Source organism: Acromyrmex echinatior, chromosome 18, assembly GCF_024713525.1.
Source record: "Acromyrmex echinatior isolate Ae372 chromosome 18, ASM2471352v2, whole genome shotgun sequence".
Classification (NCBI taxonomy): Eukaryota; Metazoa; Arthropoda; class Insecta; order Hymenoptera; family Formicidae; genus Acromyrmex; species Acromyrmex echinatior.
Window position 1 is genome coordinate 3487376 of NC_141869.1, and position 17324 is coordinate 3504699.

A 17324-nucleotide genomic window follows, 5' to 3' on the forward strand; every position below is an offset into this window, starting at 1 on the left:
GAGCACAATACGCGTTTTACAAAATCAGGAAAATATACAACTGAAATTCTACGCGTAACGCCCTTTATCCTTTAAACGCATAAATATTAGCGTTTACCGAGAATTGATGCGTGGCAGTCTTCGTGTCATACAATTCAACGATTCGTCTACTACTCCGTCAATTTTGAAATAACATTCGAATTACGTTGATTCGATGAAACTTTAAAGCACGACGCGAGACAATTCAAATTTAGGCATTATAAATTAATTTTTCGAAGCTGAGTTTATTGATCCAATTATATAAATCTCTTTGTAAAAAATGCCAAATAATTCAATTTTCTTTATATTACATCTGCAATTCTTTTTTATTAAATTAATTATTCTTATTAAATATACTTAATATTTTTTTTCATTCTTTTTTGTACAAATCATTTTGGTTCCCCAAATTAGTTTTAATTAACATAAATTAAATGTATCTTATAAACTCAGTAATTGTGTCACAAATTTCAGTATCAGTTCCGGAGAATTAAATATCGCCACATCCGCTAGTGAGTCTACAGTTAAGGATTAATGTTAAATCTAAAGGATTCCATAGTAATTATATGGAAATATTATATTTGATCCTGATGAAATGAGGTAGTTTTCACATATAACGTATTTTCTAAATTCTTTGTAGTAGAAATCTCTCATTCTAAAAAGTAAAAATTGAGTCAGTTTTAAAAAAGAGCGACTTAATTTTCAATCTGTGAGTGAGATTTTATTATTCAGAGGTTCATTCTAAAAGTTTTAGAGAAAGTTTTATAATATAGTGAACAAAAAGTGTCATAAGCACAATGTTTTTTGTATTATTTTATTAGTTGATCTGTTTAATTTAAGTACATTAATTTAGTTTATCTGTTCTATTTAAATATGTTTTATAACATGAAACACTGAAGATGATCCGATCGGGCTCGAAACAATGTCTGTTATTTGCTTTAGATCTCTTTGCTTTAGATTAGTTATTTGCTGATAATTATATTTATTTCCTTTACACATTTATATTATTATTTTTTGGTTCATAGCCTTTCTAAACTTTTATTTTTAATTTTTATTATTGAACCACGTTATATGATGTATAAAAACCTATTCCTTTTTTGAGCTTCATATTTATGATATATCCTTTGTTCATAAATTACATTATATACGAAAACTATCTCATTTCACCGAAATTTAATTTTCCATATAATTAATGCGAGTCCTTTAAATAAAATTTATATTCGTTTTAATTGCAACATAAAAATTAATTTATTATTTTCTAATAAATTTAATGTTGTGCAGATATCACAATCTTTATTCCCCGTCGTCGATTGCTACTTGAAATGAATATATCGCACGGAAATAGATACTGTCTGCGACGAACAATTGTCTTCGGTCTGATAAAACGAAAGGATATTGTCTAGCCGGTGGAAATGAGTCGATCGTGTGATCTAATTATTCGTAGAGAACGATCGTGTTTCGCACAGCTACTCGTCGTGACCGCGTCGCGAAGAATAATGTGACGATACAAGGCAGCGGCACGCGCCTCGAGTCTCGTCGAACGAATGATAACAACAAAGCGGCCTTGGTAAACGCAGCGCGCACTACAATAACAAACGCCAAACGCCGCGCGCCGACCGACCGTTACGAAATATTTTATGTGTTGACGCAAGTAATATTTGTGCCGAATATACCGAGTATTCCAAATCAATTTTGATGAAAGGATTCATGCTTTATTCTGTGGACTTCTTAAAATTGAATGAGATAACTATTTATTCGATTAAGAGATGCTAAATAGTATTTCTTAATAGACATGTATTACTATTATATATATTGTAGAAAAAAATTAATTGTTACATACGCGCGAATTATTTAATTTTTAATTCAGATTCCTGCAATTGACTATAAGCCTTTTAAAGTTAAAGGAGGAATTGAGTTACAAAAATAATAATTATAAACGTAATTATTAGTTGCTTCACTCAAAAATAATTATTAACTTTCAATTGAAGTGTGTTCTAAATCACTTATTTTGCAATTTCAACCAATTATGTTTTTTTATAGAAAAGCAAATAAAACTTTAATCTTTTGTATAATAGTATTAAAAGAGGAAATGTAGTAACAACTATATATTAGATATTAAAATGCAAAAAAGCAGTTATTCCTTTTTTTTATATCTAGAAGCAGAAACTTGTAGAATTTCATATTCACTAGTGTATGTCTTGCATTTAAGAATATTTAAATTTAAATAAAATTTCTCTTTGTTAAAAAAGTAATTAATCACTTTCTAATAAAATTAATACATGGTAGATATACATTTTCATTTTTCTTGATACATTAAAATCACAATTTCTCTTCTATCTAAATAACTAAAGTAAACATAATAACATTAAATTAATATTCCCATAAATATTTTTTTAATTAAAAAAAACCAAATTGTATTCTTTAAATAGATATTAATAATTCTTGAATAAAATAATTCATTAAATTTTTAAATTGTAATTTTTGAAAATTGAATAATTTGAATATATATATATATATATATATATATATATATATATACATATACGTAACAATTAAAATTTACGATTAATAATTATTTTTTTAATGTTAGCTGATTATTATACATATATACATCTATACCTAAAAAATCTTAAAACAAAATCAACTGAGTAGTGAAATCAACATTGCCTATATTGTAAAAATGAACAGACAACAGATCGTGTCTAGCGTAATTATAAGCATGCGTAATTACAAGAGTGCGATGTTAACATTTTCCGCAATTTTCTTAAGATTTTCAATTATGATTAGTATGCCAAATACCATTTTATAAACGGTAATTGCAGGACACTTTTATATAAGATATGATATTAAATTCAATATATGCAAGTTATTTTAAACCAACAATTTTTATTTGGTTAGTAAATATTAAATAATAAAACAAGAGAGGATACAGGGAGAAAAATAAAACTATTTTCAATACAATTTTTCTCCCTCGTAAATTCGTCGTTTACTCCGAAATAAAGATATTTTCCGCACAAACACGTCAACGATGCGTTTCGGTAATTTCAGTGCACCTCGTGACGAATTACGCGGGAAAACGAGTTTACGAGTGAACGAATCAGGCATTCATCCATGTCATTTTTTCCTCGTGCAAGATATGCTTTCCCGGAATAGTGACATATAGGAGATGATGCTCTTTAAGAGGCGGTCAAAGAAGAAAAAAGGGCGACGGTTTCGAAGGGTCCATTGGATCTCTGCAATAACGACTCGTCCTTCTTCCGCGATATAGCGTAACGGAAGAACGAGCTCGCTCGTAGGCAATTTTTCAAGTTCCTCAGCTTTTCTCGACTCCATTTTCTCTCTCTCTCTCTCTCTCTCTTTTTATCTCTCTTTCCGTTCTCGCTGCTAACACATTCGACTGAACAGAAGAAACAATATTTCTCAAAGCCTGAGCATAAACCATAAATTTTCCAGCTTCGAGTAAAGAAGGCAGCTTTATATATTCCGCCACGTTTCTGTAAACACAGTTACGAACAAGGCTTAACGGGATGCGTCGCCGTGGGTACGGACAGCACGCGGTAACCCTTTGAGAAAATATCTGACGAGGGCGGCGATGGTGGTGTAAGGATGCAAGCACGAAGTCGCAGTAATTTGAAGTCGAGCCCCGCAGAGTCCGTGACCGTGGTAGCAATTATCGGGAATTAAACGTCTGGAGTTCTTGAGCGGGCGACATCACCAGGTAGATGCAAGACGCGCGGCGGAAAATTTTAATAAGACTCAAAAGTTTGTTTAATAGGGGATCCCCTCGGACTTCTCCCGCGAGAGAGGGATCGTTAGAATACTTTGCGACGAAAGTTCCGGTAAGTCATTCTCGCAATGGTGTCCACGGACATCAAGGAAAGGCGTATCGACTGGAAATCGAGGAGAGACCAGGGTGAAGTGACTATGATTAAATTGGAATTTGAAGATCGAACGAAGACGCGAATAGAGCGAACTAACGTCATAGTTCAATCGTGAAACTAGATGTTGCGAAGATGTCGTCCTTTATCTAGCTATTTCACGTTTCAGAAATCAAAAGCGAGCATCAAATCAGAATCATTGACCCGTAGTGTAGTGTGACACGCTTCATAGGAGTCCGTTTATGTGTTCCCTCCAAACGAAGTCCTTGACTTTGGGATTACGCGACAGCTGCTCGTCTCGAGTCGACCTACCAATTTTTCTCCATTACCGGCTAAATGCTCCTCCGTTTTCCAGCGGTTCAACAAGTGGCAGATGCCTCTTACACGAATCGAACACTGACATGGAAATGCATGAGTGGAACGGGTAGGCGCGACCGAGACCGAAGATAAATCGTCGTCGATTACCATTTAGTTAGGTTCGTCCGCGTGTACACACGGGCTTTACGTGCCAGTCCATAATTCACGATTTCGAAAGGGACACCGCCGGTAACACTGGGAAAATGGAGATTAGGTCGAGCGCCCTCGAACCTCCAAAAGAAAAGAGAAGCGCCGCGGGGGGAACATTGTCAAATGGATCCAGGACTCGTTCTCACGCGTATGGCGAGAAATCAAAAGTAACGCCATACCTCCAAATTTATCAACGAGAGGTTTATGACCTTAAACAGTTATACCCATTAAAGAAAAAATAATCAGCAAATTTCATATTATTTCATCATGAAGGAGATATGGCAGAATAAAGATACAGTTCGGAAAGAGTAGTCTCTTTTATTAGAAAAATTATAATAAAAATTATATTAAAATAAATATACAAGTAGAATGTCTCAGAATATTCATTTTTAATTATAAAATTCAGACAATTTTCGCATCATCTTCTCTTAAATGTCTTAACAAATCTCCGGACATAGGTATATATACGTACGTAACTGATAACTTTAGTTTGTACTTGACCTCACTAATTATCCCACTGAAGAGGCTTCAAATTCAGAATAGAAACGTCTGCAATCAACTTTGTTAGGTTAGTACAATCTAATTGTTTGCGAATTAGATCTTATCACTTAAAGATTATATAATTTACGCACTAATAGCCGCGGAGGCTTACATAGACATTTTACTTGTTATCGGACTTAATCTTGGAACTATAAATACTACTAATTTAATTTAATAAGTTATTAATTTGTATTAATTTAATAACTTCAAGATTATATTTCATTGCAAATAAACAAGTATAATGTAAGTAATGAAATACCAAAAGCTTGTTGTTAAAATTTAAATAAACATTGTATTGTCAAAATTTCAAGACTTAGGCCGGCATTTATAGTCTGTTCTTATATTTAAGATTGTCTTAAGTATAGTCTTAAGTACACACAATCAAGTAATCATAGCACTGTATTAACATCTTAAGACATTATCCGAAACGATCTTAAAATAAGAATGGATTATGAATACCGTCCTTAATTAAAATATCAAATAGGTAATAATGATGATCGCATAAGATAATTATTTTATAATTTTTTTAAAGAAGAGGAAATTCTGAATTTACTTTGGGGCGTATATCGCGTATAATATAATGCATATAGAGGGCATCGTCGAGAAATTTACGAGGCTAAGCGAGAGACGGTTTATCAACCAACAGGTGCTTTCTGTGATCTGCCTCTGGCTGTGTTCACACGTTCGTACTGACCCTGCCCACGCGGACTACTCGGCCGGAACCCTTGCCCTTGATCGTTTCCACAACAGAATACCGAGAAGTCCGATACTTGCTAGAAAAAAAAGGATAGGAGGAAAAGCAAAGCGAGCGAATAGAGGATGCCAGTGTCTGAAATAGGAGCGTGCACCAAAAGAGCCGCCGCGCTGCGAGGACCGGCGGGGGCAAAAAAGAAAGAGAGGAGAAACGCATGGAGGGCGCACAGGCAGGTATATTCATTCAGAAGATCACCGCATTAAACTCGAGGAGGGTACTCCTACTCAACTTCACCTTTTTAGTTAAGAAGAGAGGACCGTTTCACAGTACGAGCAAAAAGTCAATAATACTTCGCGTGAGAATCGCACTGAGTATAATACGCAGAAATACGAGTTCCCGCGATATCAAGTAGTATAATCGTGAGCGAGTGCAATGTGCGGTGAAAGGTTAAATTTTCGGATTTAAGCTTTTGCGAGCGAACGGATTTTTTTGCGATAAAAAAATCGGCGAATTACGGCACGTCATAGTTTTCAGTAAAAGCAACATTCTGCGATGATGGTACTTCGGATGATGGTATTCGTTGATGACTGTCGTAATAAAAAAAGACAACGAACGATTACGAAGATGTTGAGAAAACATTGTTGCATCGGATAATAAAAACGTGTAGCATGCCAAAGATTCGCACGGTCTTCCCACGCGGGCGGTTTGTCTCATCTCCGTGACCCATCTTCGATCATCCTGCGAACGCAAAACCGAGAAGTGCCTGAGGAGGCGATGGAATGAAGGAAAGGAAGAAAAAGGAGAGTCGGACGGGAAGAAAGCCGAGATGAGGAGGTGAATGTTGGGTTAAGAAAGAGAGAGGTCTCGAGCGAGAGAGGAGAGGCGAAAGAATTCCAGTTTGAAATCGGAGTGCTCACCAAAAGCGCCGCGTCGTCTCGCTGCGGTCGGAAAGGAAAGAGCCGAGAAGCGAGAGAGGGGTCAGGTAGATTCATTCACAAGACCCCCACGGTTTCAACATCGATGCCCCACTCTGCAATATCCCCTCGATGTCGGGGCCCCGTCGGGTCCCGTTTTATCCCCTCTCGCTGGTGTTGGAGCCCGCGGCAGGTCCCACTCCTCGGGACCGTCGGAGACCACCGGTTCTCGCATACCACTCGTCTCCATGGCGGGGACCACCAACCGACAACGAGTCGAGAAACTCTCCCGGCCTTCCAGCACGTCGTTTCTTATCCGTTTCTCCCTTGCGAAGCGTAGACCAAACAAAGGAATCCGAGAAGCGGCCGACGACGTTGGAATTTCAGGGGCCTCTCGCGCTGCGTTCCCTCTTCCTCTCTCTCTCTCTCTCTCTTCGCAGTCTGTCTACCCTCTCTACCCCTCATCACCAGCCCTTTCCCTCCCCTCCCCCCCCCCCTCTTGAAGATGCATCTCTCATCTATAGTGTTTACGGTTACCTACACGCAGCTCGTTCGCTTTCTCTCCATCTCTCGCCCACCCTTACCGTCGAGAATATCGATGTTGCTCTCTCTGGCTCGCGAATTGTACAGCGGAATCCCCGGCATCCGCCTCGATAATGCGCCTTGGCTCGCGCGTTATTCCGCTTTGTTTTATGCGGTAAGAGGCGCTCTCGCCGCCGCTCTCGAGCCGATAAAAATGACGTGCCGTAACATTGCGTCAATTTATGTCGGAACCCGCGCGGGAAAATAATGTCCAATTCGGTGCTTCCGTAATACTTAAAAGCGCCGTGCGAGATCCACGCGCGCGAGAGAGCGGGAACATCGTTAAATTGCGAATTTAAGCGAAACATGACATAGGGATGTAAAATATATTATCGTATCTCGACCATTATACCCTCTTCGTTGTTTCGCGAAAAATTCCATACGAAATTACGCGATACAAGTACTTAAGGATTCACGTACTGCGAGAGGAGTCGCGCTTTGCGAAGGAACGCGTTCGATGCTCATAATTCTCTAGATCCCCTGGTGAGTATACGCATTTACCTATTAGTATCGACTTTGTCGCTTTATAGTACATGACATTCCATTAAGAGACACGCGCGCCGATAACATTCTAGTCTAGGTAAAGAGTAATAGCCATCCCAGGCGTTTCCAATGATGATGTTAGACAAACTTTGAAATGCCATTTATTCATATGTAATAATAAATAAAACTTACATCTCTGTATTTATTGTCTAATAGAAAATAAAGAGATTGGATGCATTAAAGCTTTGATGCATTGAGCATATTAAAGCTATTGTACACTAGTGCATATTAATGGGTCTAATCAAATTTGCTATAAGAATTTTAACATTATGGACATTGTAAAAGTATTTTATTATGATGACTTTGTGGCGACTCGCCATCAATTTTCATCTCAGATTATTAATAAGAAAAGAACCGAACCCAAACCGAAGTCGAAATGTAACTTTAAGTATACTTACACTTTCGTATATATAATTAGTGATAAATAGACAATTCACGCACCGTTAACTGCTTGGCTCATACTTTTATTTCTATCCTTTACTTTTTAATAAAACTTACATTATCTTATAATTTATTTTCTCATATAGGATAATTTATTATTACGTTTATAGTAGTCATTAGGTATCTGCTTATTTTTTATGCAATACATTTTTATTAATTGAGTATGTGTATTTAATGTCAAAAGATAAGATTCCGACACAGATAATTGTCTCATTAAATCTACCTTAAAGACAAACATGGAAGGAGAAAAAGACTAAACTCGTATATTTCGGCGTCTCGAAAACAGAATATCCGTCGTCAGAAAGTTCATCGATGGACAAGATCTGAGAGGTAGGCGGCGCGATTGGTCCGATTTTTAAAACCAAATTCATGTTTCAGCGTAACGTCGATCGCATCGTTTTACAACGCATAAAGTCCCATTAAAATCCTTCGGGGACACGGCGTACAGAGATATTTAAGGATACATTTAAGGATACACGCGCGGAGAGGTCCGCGAGGTTCCAGGTGATTCCCCGGCGCGAGGCCAGCCGCTGCCGCGCAATATACATAATGTGATACTCGTCTTCCAGTCGAAAGCGTTTACAGTATGTACATATTTGCTTTTTAGTATCAATTTCACGGTTTTATGGAACATGGAATTCCATTAAGCCGCCGAGCGCCATTGGTACACATCGCGCGCATTAGTCGAGAAGAGTGGTGGCCGTTAGTGGCCGTTGAACATGTACGTTATTACATCTCGAAAGCGCGATTCGATGGCCTGGAACGGGAGGAGGTTACGACTCAAAGGGAGCCGATCTTCTCGACCGCCGCACAATGTATCTCGCGGTATGAATATCTCAAGACCGCGATCATCCACGAGTTGCGGTTCCTCCGTTCCGAGCCATCGAATTTTACGAGATTGGCGTGTACGATCGGCGAGATTGAATTCGCGAGCATCGGTTGAGATTCGCGCGGCCCCCCCGCCCCTCCCCCCCACCTGACGGTGCATTGTTTGGACAAACGCATCTGCCACCTGTCGCTTTCGTAACGCGAGATTGTATTGCGTACGCACATCCAAAATTCTATTAGAAGACACGACGCGTGCTCGAGTGCACGTGTATCCATCGGGGAAAAAGAAGCTGACTCCGGGTGATTCCCGGAAGCCAGGTACGAGATACGTGACTAGAGTCCTAGGGTGGAAAACCAAATGCTTGCGTGTGCTACCATTTCTTCCACACGTACACACACGCGCGACTGTTGCACCGTGCACATTCCAACGCGACTCTGCCACGCGGACGTTGTTTATATGTGAGCTCGCCTATCTTCACGGCCGGCTAGTCTCATCGCATCAGGGATCCCTTTCAGAAATTTAGGCGCCAACATTACTAGCCAGCACCCTCGAAGCCATCGAATTACGGTGAACGCCCGTTTCTTCTAATCGGCTTTTCCAAATCGGTCTTCTCTTATCCAATTATCACACGTGTGGGCACAGATTTAAGTAAGTGTATAAATCCGAGATGACTTGAATATAGAAGGAGCTAATACAATATATATATATATATATCAAAAAAGCAACACACAGGACATGCTATATACATGTACATTAAAATAGACAAATATGGAGTTAACTTATGTATCTTAACAGATGTCTTAATTAGATGTAAAGCTTAATTTGTAATATCGTTTACGGTTAAAGATTGCGTTAAAATACAAAAAAAATCCACGTATTTTTTTTTCTTATAATATTTTTGTTGGAAAATACTGCATCACTATTGTAAATCTATCTCTCCCTCGTCTTAAAAGTGACAACTCACAAAATTAAATTATCTAGGCACATTATTTTTTAACAAAAAATTGATTAATCACACGAATATCGACACGAAGATATATTCTTAATATGATCGAATGTTATTTGTCATTTTCTAGTCTAACAATCTTTGAGAATATGTACGGGTCACATTTCAAAACATTATCAAAAATTGCACAAATTGTCGTCCATTATTGTCTGAACACCTATGTAAAATTTGAGCAATTCTCTTATTGGTTTAAAAATTATTCAATTTTTTGTTTGTCTGAATGTTTGTTTAATGTTTGCTTTTTTAATGCTTGTTGTGCTATGTAAAATGGCATCTGAGACTTATTTGTAATTTGATGAGGAAGAGACATTACAAGAATTAAATCAAATTTTATACATGTATGATCAAACAATAATAAATGTTCGTGCAAAAGTTTATTTGGATCCACTTATTCGTTTAAATATTCTCGAAATTGTAGAAAAATTTGGTCATTTTGCTGCATAAAATCATTATAAGTTAAATTGTTTGTTTTATTTTTTCATGGTTTCAGGGAGTATTCACAAACTAATATCATTAAATTTTTTTACTGCTATTGACTAATACTTTTAATATTTCATACCCAAAACATACTTTTTGAGTTACAAGAATTTTTAAGATTTTTTATGAAGTAAAGTTAATTTTAATGATTGTTTGGATAATATTTACTCATTCATCATAACAACTCGAAACTCGCGTTTTTTTAAGTTGTATTACTTTTGAAGTAAGGAAATCATATATCACTCAATAAAATATAACGTTATTATATCATGAAACATTGATTCATGAACATTATAAGAAAAAGTATAAAATAAATGTTCCGTGTTATATTTCTCATTTCTCGCCGAAACTTCCGCCTTCAGGTTCCAAACACGCGATTCGATCGCATCAACGATCGTGCGCGAGATAAAAGATGCGCTCGCTGTTTTAAAGACTAGCGTGGAAAGTCATGCCGGACGTCGTAAAAAAAAAAAAGATGAGAAGGAGAGAAAGAGAAAAAACTACACCGTTTCCTTGGCAGTTACAGCCTGGCGATGGAGGCTGACAGCCAGACGGCGGTGTCATTTGAGAGATTGCAAAGCACCGAGAACGAAAGAATCTGAGAGGAAGTTAGACGCTCGCGAAGAGCGCGAACGGTGCATCCGTGGTTGTCAGGATGGAATCGCATTAAAGCCTTGGCGACCGCAGCTTCTTTACAATCTCGTCTAGACGCCACACCGCGCGACACATGGTACCTCGGTTTTTTTTTTATCGTTAGAATATCGATTCAAGGCCAGACGCATCGCGAAACAGACATGATCTTTCCGGGCGTGGGTCGCATTACATCGCCGTATTACTTCCTCCTCCTGCCTGCCTGTTCCTTCCGGATCTACACCTTTTATTCTTCATTCAACAATTTATCGGCTAATGTTTCCTCTCGAGACCACGCAATCTTGTTCGAGAACAAGGGCAATTATCGGTAAACTGTGCTCTGGTTATAACTTGGATCATTTTCGTTTCCATTGTCGCTTTCGTTGCCATCACAAATCATATTCATATTGATATTGAGGACTCCGTTACAACGCGATTGTACGTTACGTAACGGAAATTGATGCTTCGCGATGCGACGAACAAACATAAAAGAAAAGTTGGCGCGGAGAGTCAGGGCGACTTGGCGGATTAATTAAAGACGGGATTTATCAGAAACGATATACGTAGCCGCCACGTAGCCCAGGTTGCAATTATCGTTAACGCTCTGCTCCTTTACGAGCCGCTACCTCGTAAGTTACGAGTCGTAAATGTAAATGCGAGATTTGTAAAACGGCGCAGCTGCCCCTGCTGCCGGCCGGCGGGGGTTATTAGTGCACTTCGGGGGAAAGTACCGTGGATGTAATTAGAGGTGGTAAATTATTATTGCGGACCTGTGAGCCCGCATATACGCGCGCGTCCGCGTGCATCGCCGGTGCAATTTCTCTTTTTTTTTCTCCTCCCCTCCTTTCTTCTCTTTCTTTTTCTTCTCGCGCGCTCGAGCTGGTAACTCGACGCGTAAACTCACTTCACCCTCCCTCTTGACAACTTTATTGAGTTGAAACCCCTTTCAATCGCGCATTGCAACGATATACGAAGTGGATTAAATTGTAACTGCAATCACGATAAGCGCCGCTTCGCGAGGTGTCTTCCAGTTACCGTTTTATGCAAACGTATTGGAATAAACTGTAGCGGTCGATCGTATTTATGATACGCGATCGCAGTGCGGTGGCTATCTCCTTCCGCGTTTACATTTTATTTCGCTTATTTCAGCGTTTCCCGCAATAACTCGCCTAATCGGATATCAAACAGATGCACGACAGCGCGCCGAGTACCGTGCCGCCGTCAACGGTGTCGGTCATCGCTGGCGCGGAATGTCAACTCGATCCGATTAAAAACTAGAAGCGAAGAAACAGAAGCGCGGTGTCGGGATGGGACGTGTCGCGAGACGCGCGTGAAACGTGAAGCGTGACGTGCGACTGTAGGAATCCAAAACGTTTCGAGCGTTCACAAGTCGCCGGGAGCCGGATTTGCTTCCGGTTCGATCGCAAATCAATTGTTCGATCGTAAATCGACATTCCGGCGATGATTCCCACACAAAGTGCGTGCAAAGAACGCTTTTTTGCTGAAGTATCCAAAAATAGTTAGATACAGATCTGAAAATAATTTTGTTAAACCATTGAAATAATTGTTAAGATATCAAAGGAGTAATGATAACCCAATCTATTAAGTTGAATAAGTATTTAGAATTTGTTATTTTTAATTTCTATCGAAATGTAAATCAATTCATTTAATTGATTGTAATTGAATTGTTTTTTTTTTTAAATAATATTACAATAATTTATACACTCAGTAAATAATGAATTATATTCAGATATTTAGGTCAAATTTAATATAATTTTATATATTTTTATATTTCTTGAGAAAATTATTTAACTCCTTTGTTTCAATTAAATTAATTGAGTCGAAATCCATATTGGATAATTTGACATTATAAATTTAGTAATCTCATACAAACTGATTAGTAGTTATATATAGTAGTTAAAATATTATTCTTGCAGCTGTCATCAATTATTAAAGAGTTTTGTATAATTATTTTGGTCCAACAAAATTATTTTCAGATCTGTATCTAGTTAAATTTTTAAATTCTCCAGCAAAACGGGCTTCTTTCCGTGTACCACTGGTAAATACAATTTCTTCATTAATAACTCATTAATCTGGAGAGACCCCATTTACATCTCGAGGTCATGAAATTAAACCTACAGACTTGTCTTAAATGGTAAGATCTCGTCGGTGCAAAACTCACTGATCAAGCATCATGATCTTGTTTTTTATCAGTTAATTAACCAAAAGTAATTAATAATATCAAGTAGTTTTACTCATAAACGCTAATTTTTTATTGATAATACTTTCAATATTATGACTCAATTTCCATCAAAATATCGTAATTATTTCATAAATTCTGATTTATATTTTTCTTCGCTAAAGAAACTATCTAATTTCTCATTTTCGTTCATCGAGACAAATAAATTTATCAATATTTTTCCAAATTTATATCAAACGATAAAACAAACATTGAAATAAAATACATCAGTACACGATAGAATTTGATACTGCATCCATGTTAACAGCCGGAAAACCGGTGCGCCAGTTGTCGCGAAATCGGATTCCGATTACGGAGCGATCGAAATGTTACTAATCCAAAGCCGATTACAGTCTATGGAATTCTTGCGTCAATATTCCGACGAATGAAGATGACGGTTGCACGTTGGAATGACGGACACCTGTGAATAGCTCGATGTAGAATGACGCCATTAATGTTAGATTTCAATCCTCATCCCGATATATAATATCATTCGAGATTGGACAGAATTAACGGCGATATTAGGACCATAATTCTTCAATTTTAATAATGGATAAATCATCAGATTCTCAATTAAAGACCTCAATTATTGAAATTTTACGATAATTCACCGTAAATAATTTAATTGTATTTACAGGCGCAGGGGTTCTTTACAGGGACGGGGACGAAAGTCGAGGAAAATGAAGTCGACGCCTTTCTACAGCTCACGTCGAGTAACGATTACTCTTTAAAGAAGCTCTTTGTAGCGGTTGTTTGTCTTTCGGCACACCTCTACACGCAATACTGCCGGCGTGCCGCAGGACAGGAAGAGAGAAATGGGAGACAAGACACGGCGAGGAGAAAGAACGGAGAGATCCTCGGATAATTCTGGATAACGGTTTTCGCGCCGCTAAACCGTCGTCGAATTACAAAGTAACCGACGCTCGTTAGCCGTATTAGCATTAATTAACGACGGACGGCCGAGCGCACCTGTGTGCCGAGAATCGCGTACCTCGTCACGCTTTTGTCCGACGCACCGCCTTATTATTGAAAATACGCGATACCGACGTTGAGCAATTAGAAATCGCGACGACAGTTCGCGATCTGTCGTCGATCAGGCGGTCGTCGGGAAGAGAATTCATCGGCACGCGATTAGCTGCGTGCAAACGTGACGTCGAGATTCACCGTTTGAAAAGTGCCGTGCGAACGGGAGATGTTAAACTTTCTTCTATTGACGCCTATGGCCGATTAGACCCCCTTCATCGGTAATATCCTCGCGCCGATCGGTGGAATCCCAGCTTCGTCGTTTCGAAATTGCGTAGTAAAGTCTGGGAAACCTGTCCGCGATCCACACGGGAACACTTGCGGATCTTTACACACCGTCGCTCAACTCGTAACTATTAACCCGTCGATGTTACCTATCCGGTACCTTACGAGAATATTATACGCGTGGTGTAATTTAGAATGCTAATTAATACCCCGGCCATTACACGACTAAATTCGAGCGGTGTAACGTAAAAGCAGCGATTTAGCCACCGGCAATTTTTTATTCATCGTGTCAAACAACTCGTGCATTATGCTTAATGTGATCAAACATCTTTGGATCCGAAGCAGGACAATTTTATGTTGGAAAGGAAAATATATGGATGTAAAGATAAACGTAATTTATTTTTAAGAAACCTTGTTAGATGGTAATCCAAATTCTTTAATTAAAAATGACATTTAATTATTTTTAATTTCCATGTATTAAAATGTAAAAATCGAACCACATTTGTAATTAATTTCAAATAAACAATGTCCATATTAACGTGTGCACTTTGTAAATAAACTAAATTTAAATCAAATTTAACTTACGTTTTCTTGTAACTCCATTGTTTTAATTAAATTAATGACATATTAAGGAGCAATGGTGATCTATAATATTCCTGATTTTTTCATATAATTTGACATGAATTTAACAGTGAATACAATTATTTATATTTTGACATATTTAATGAGATAACTAAAAAAAAAAAAAAAAAAAAAAACAACCAAAGCAGGACATCTGATCACATTAATTATGCTTGCAAACAGTTTTTACAGTTTTGTGTCAGGGATTAGTATGCGTGTTTAATGAAAAACACTTGTTCGTACGTAGAACCGTTCGAAGTCGTCGATATATCGACAGTGGGAACCGGGCCAAGATCATCGGTTGGTCGGCCCGTGACATCAATCTTTGCCACTGGCTGCGACGTACACGCACTCACGCATTCATGCATGTACGTGTACACACACGGTACATGTCCGTACACCGCTACCTACGTGCACGTACACGACTGCTTATACGCCGTGCAAATTGCGCAGCAGCTCACCGATTGCACCATCTATGGCAACGGAATTGTCGCGACGTCACGGAATTGCGCGCAACTAGAGAAAGAAGGGCGACCCAGTCGGCGACGAGAAACTTTCCGCTCTGGTCGTAGAATTCTCAAAGCACGATTGTTGTGTGACGTTATGCGATTTCACCGCGACCTCAGTGTTTTCTGCGTCGCACTTAATATGCCACCGAATATTTCAGATTATTAGATGCAACGTCGTAATTCCACGTTATCAGACTCAATCGAGTGGAAGAATTGCGAGAAAAATTATTTTTTCATCTCCGGCCTAAAAATAAACTGTAAATTATCCACGAGGATCTTTTTATGAAACAAAGAATCTATGATAAATCAGTAAATTAATTAATTAATTTTATCCTTTAATCAAGATAATGAAAATTTACTTGGGAATTCATTTGGATGTTTTTATACGCCAGCGGTGAGAAAATGTAAATTATTGTAAACAAACGTTTTCTTCCTTTTTAAACGTATCTTTTTCTTTTTTAATAAATATTCTTTACGAACTTTTAAACAATGCAATTTCATAAAAATTAAAGTATTAATTAAAATTTCTATTTTTTTTAGAAATATTGTCATAAACATGTTTATATTTCGTTTAATATTTGTTTCGTTTCTATTTACTTTTTTCTAAAAATTGTGAATAAATTCATATCCATAATGTTCTTAAATAAACAACGCCAATAAAATCAATAATATGTACAACATATTATTAATGACAGTGATTTTAATTGGAGTGCAAAAATACTTTGTGTGATCGTTTAAGTAAAAAGAAATGAGATGATTACTCTCAGGTTATTATTTACTGACTCGCCCACGTACAGTAAACAATTGTATAAGTTTCATTCCTGAAAGGAAACATTGTCATTCCCTAGAAAACCCCGTGCGATAAGAAACCTTTTAAGGAATGCTTCGCTCATGAACGTCGGATGTTAATAATGTCATTTTTCTTAGGGAATAAAAACGGAGAGAAGACTGAGAGAAGGCGGAAAACCGGAGGGACGAGAAGAGCACAATGAAAAAGAGAAGCGAAGCAAACAGGTAGAGAAGAAGTGGCGTAGCTTGATTAGACCAAGAATTACGGAAGCTCTTTGAGCGCAGGGAGATTATGTAAGGCCGTTGTAGCACCGTAAAAACTGGGCGCAATCGCAACGACTGGCGCCTCCTAATTGGCGTGCCTACGCCACGTTATGGCGCGATAATAATTGTTTCTTGACGTTTCGTAATAGCGGCTTACGCTTTTTTCCTCTCCGTTTTCTCCTCTCGACCCTCCTCCTGCTTCTCCTCATCCACCTCATTCCTCCTCGTAACTCTCCCCTTCCCTTCCACTCTCATCCGCGAGGAAGATTGGCGCGAAATATTGCACTACGGCGCGCCATAATTTAATTTCTATTAAATTTTATGATTGCGGCGAAAGAGGCCACGATCGTTCCCCGACGTAACCCGAAACTTTGCAAAGTTCCGCGGGGATGGCTGGAATTATAATTAAACAGGCAAGGTGCCGTCGGTGCGTTAGTCAGGCGCAATTAGAATCAACGAAACCTCGTTCCACTTACATATTTTTTCAGAGAAAAGTATACATATACATACAGAGCCAACATACCAAATTCATTGCTCTCCAAGAATGTACTACCTGGCGATTACCTGGAGCCGACTTTTTTTTTCCTCTCCGACAGTT

At 38.2% G+C, this 17324-nt stretch overlaps 1 protein-coding gene and 1 long non-coding RNA gene across 3 annotated transcripts in view; one reads left to right on the forward strand and one right to left on the reverse strand.

The window, feature by feature from the left end:
* Positions 1–17324, reverse strand: part of Pdk1 (Phosphoinositide-dependent kinase 1) — a 384329-nt gene that overhangs the window by 177199 nt on the left and 189806 nt on the right. The window lies entirely within an intron of this gene.
* On the forward strand, positions 11990–16688 carry LOC105144912 (uncharacterized). Of its 2 annotated transcripts, none has more exons than XR_015548092.1 (2): positions 11990–16077; positions 16601–16688. It is a non-coding gene; the product is annotated as an uncharacterized LOC105144912 (long non-coding RNA). The 2 variants fall into 2 exon arrangements; XR_845996.2 differs by having other exon boundaries at positions 11990–16067.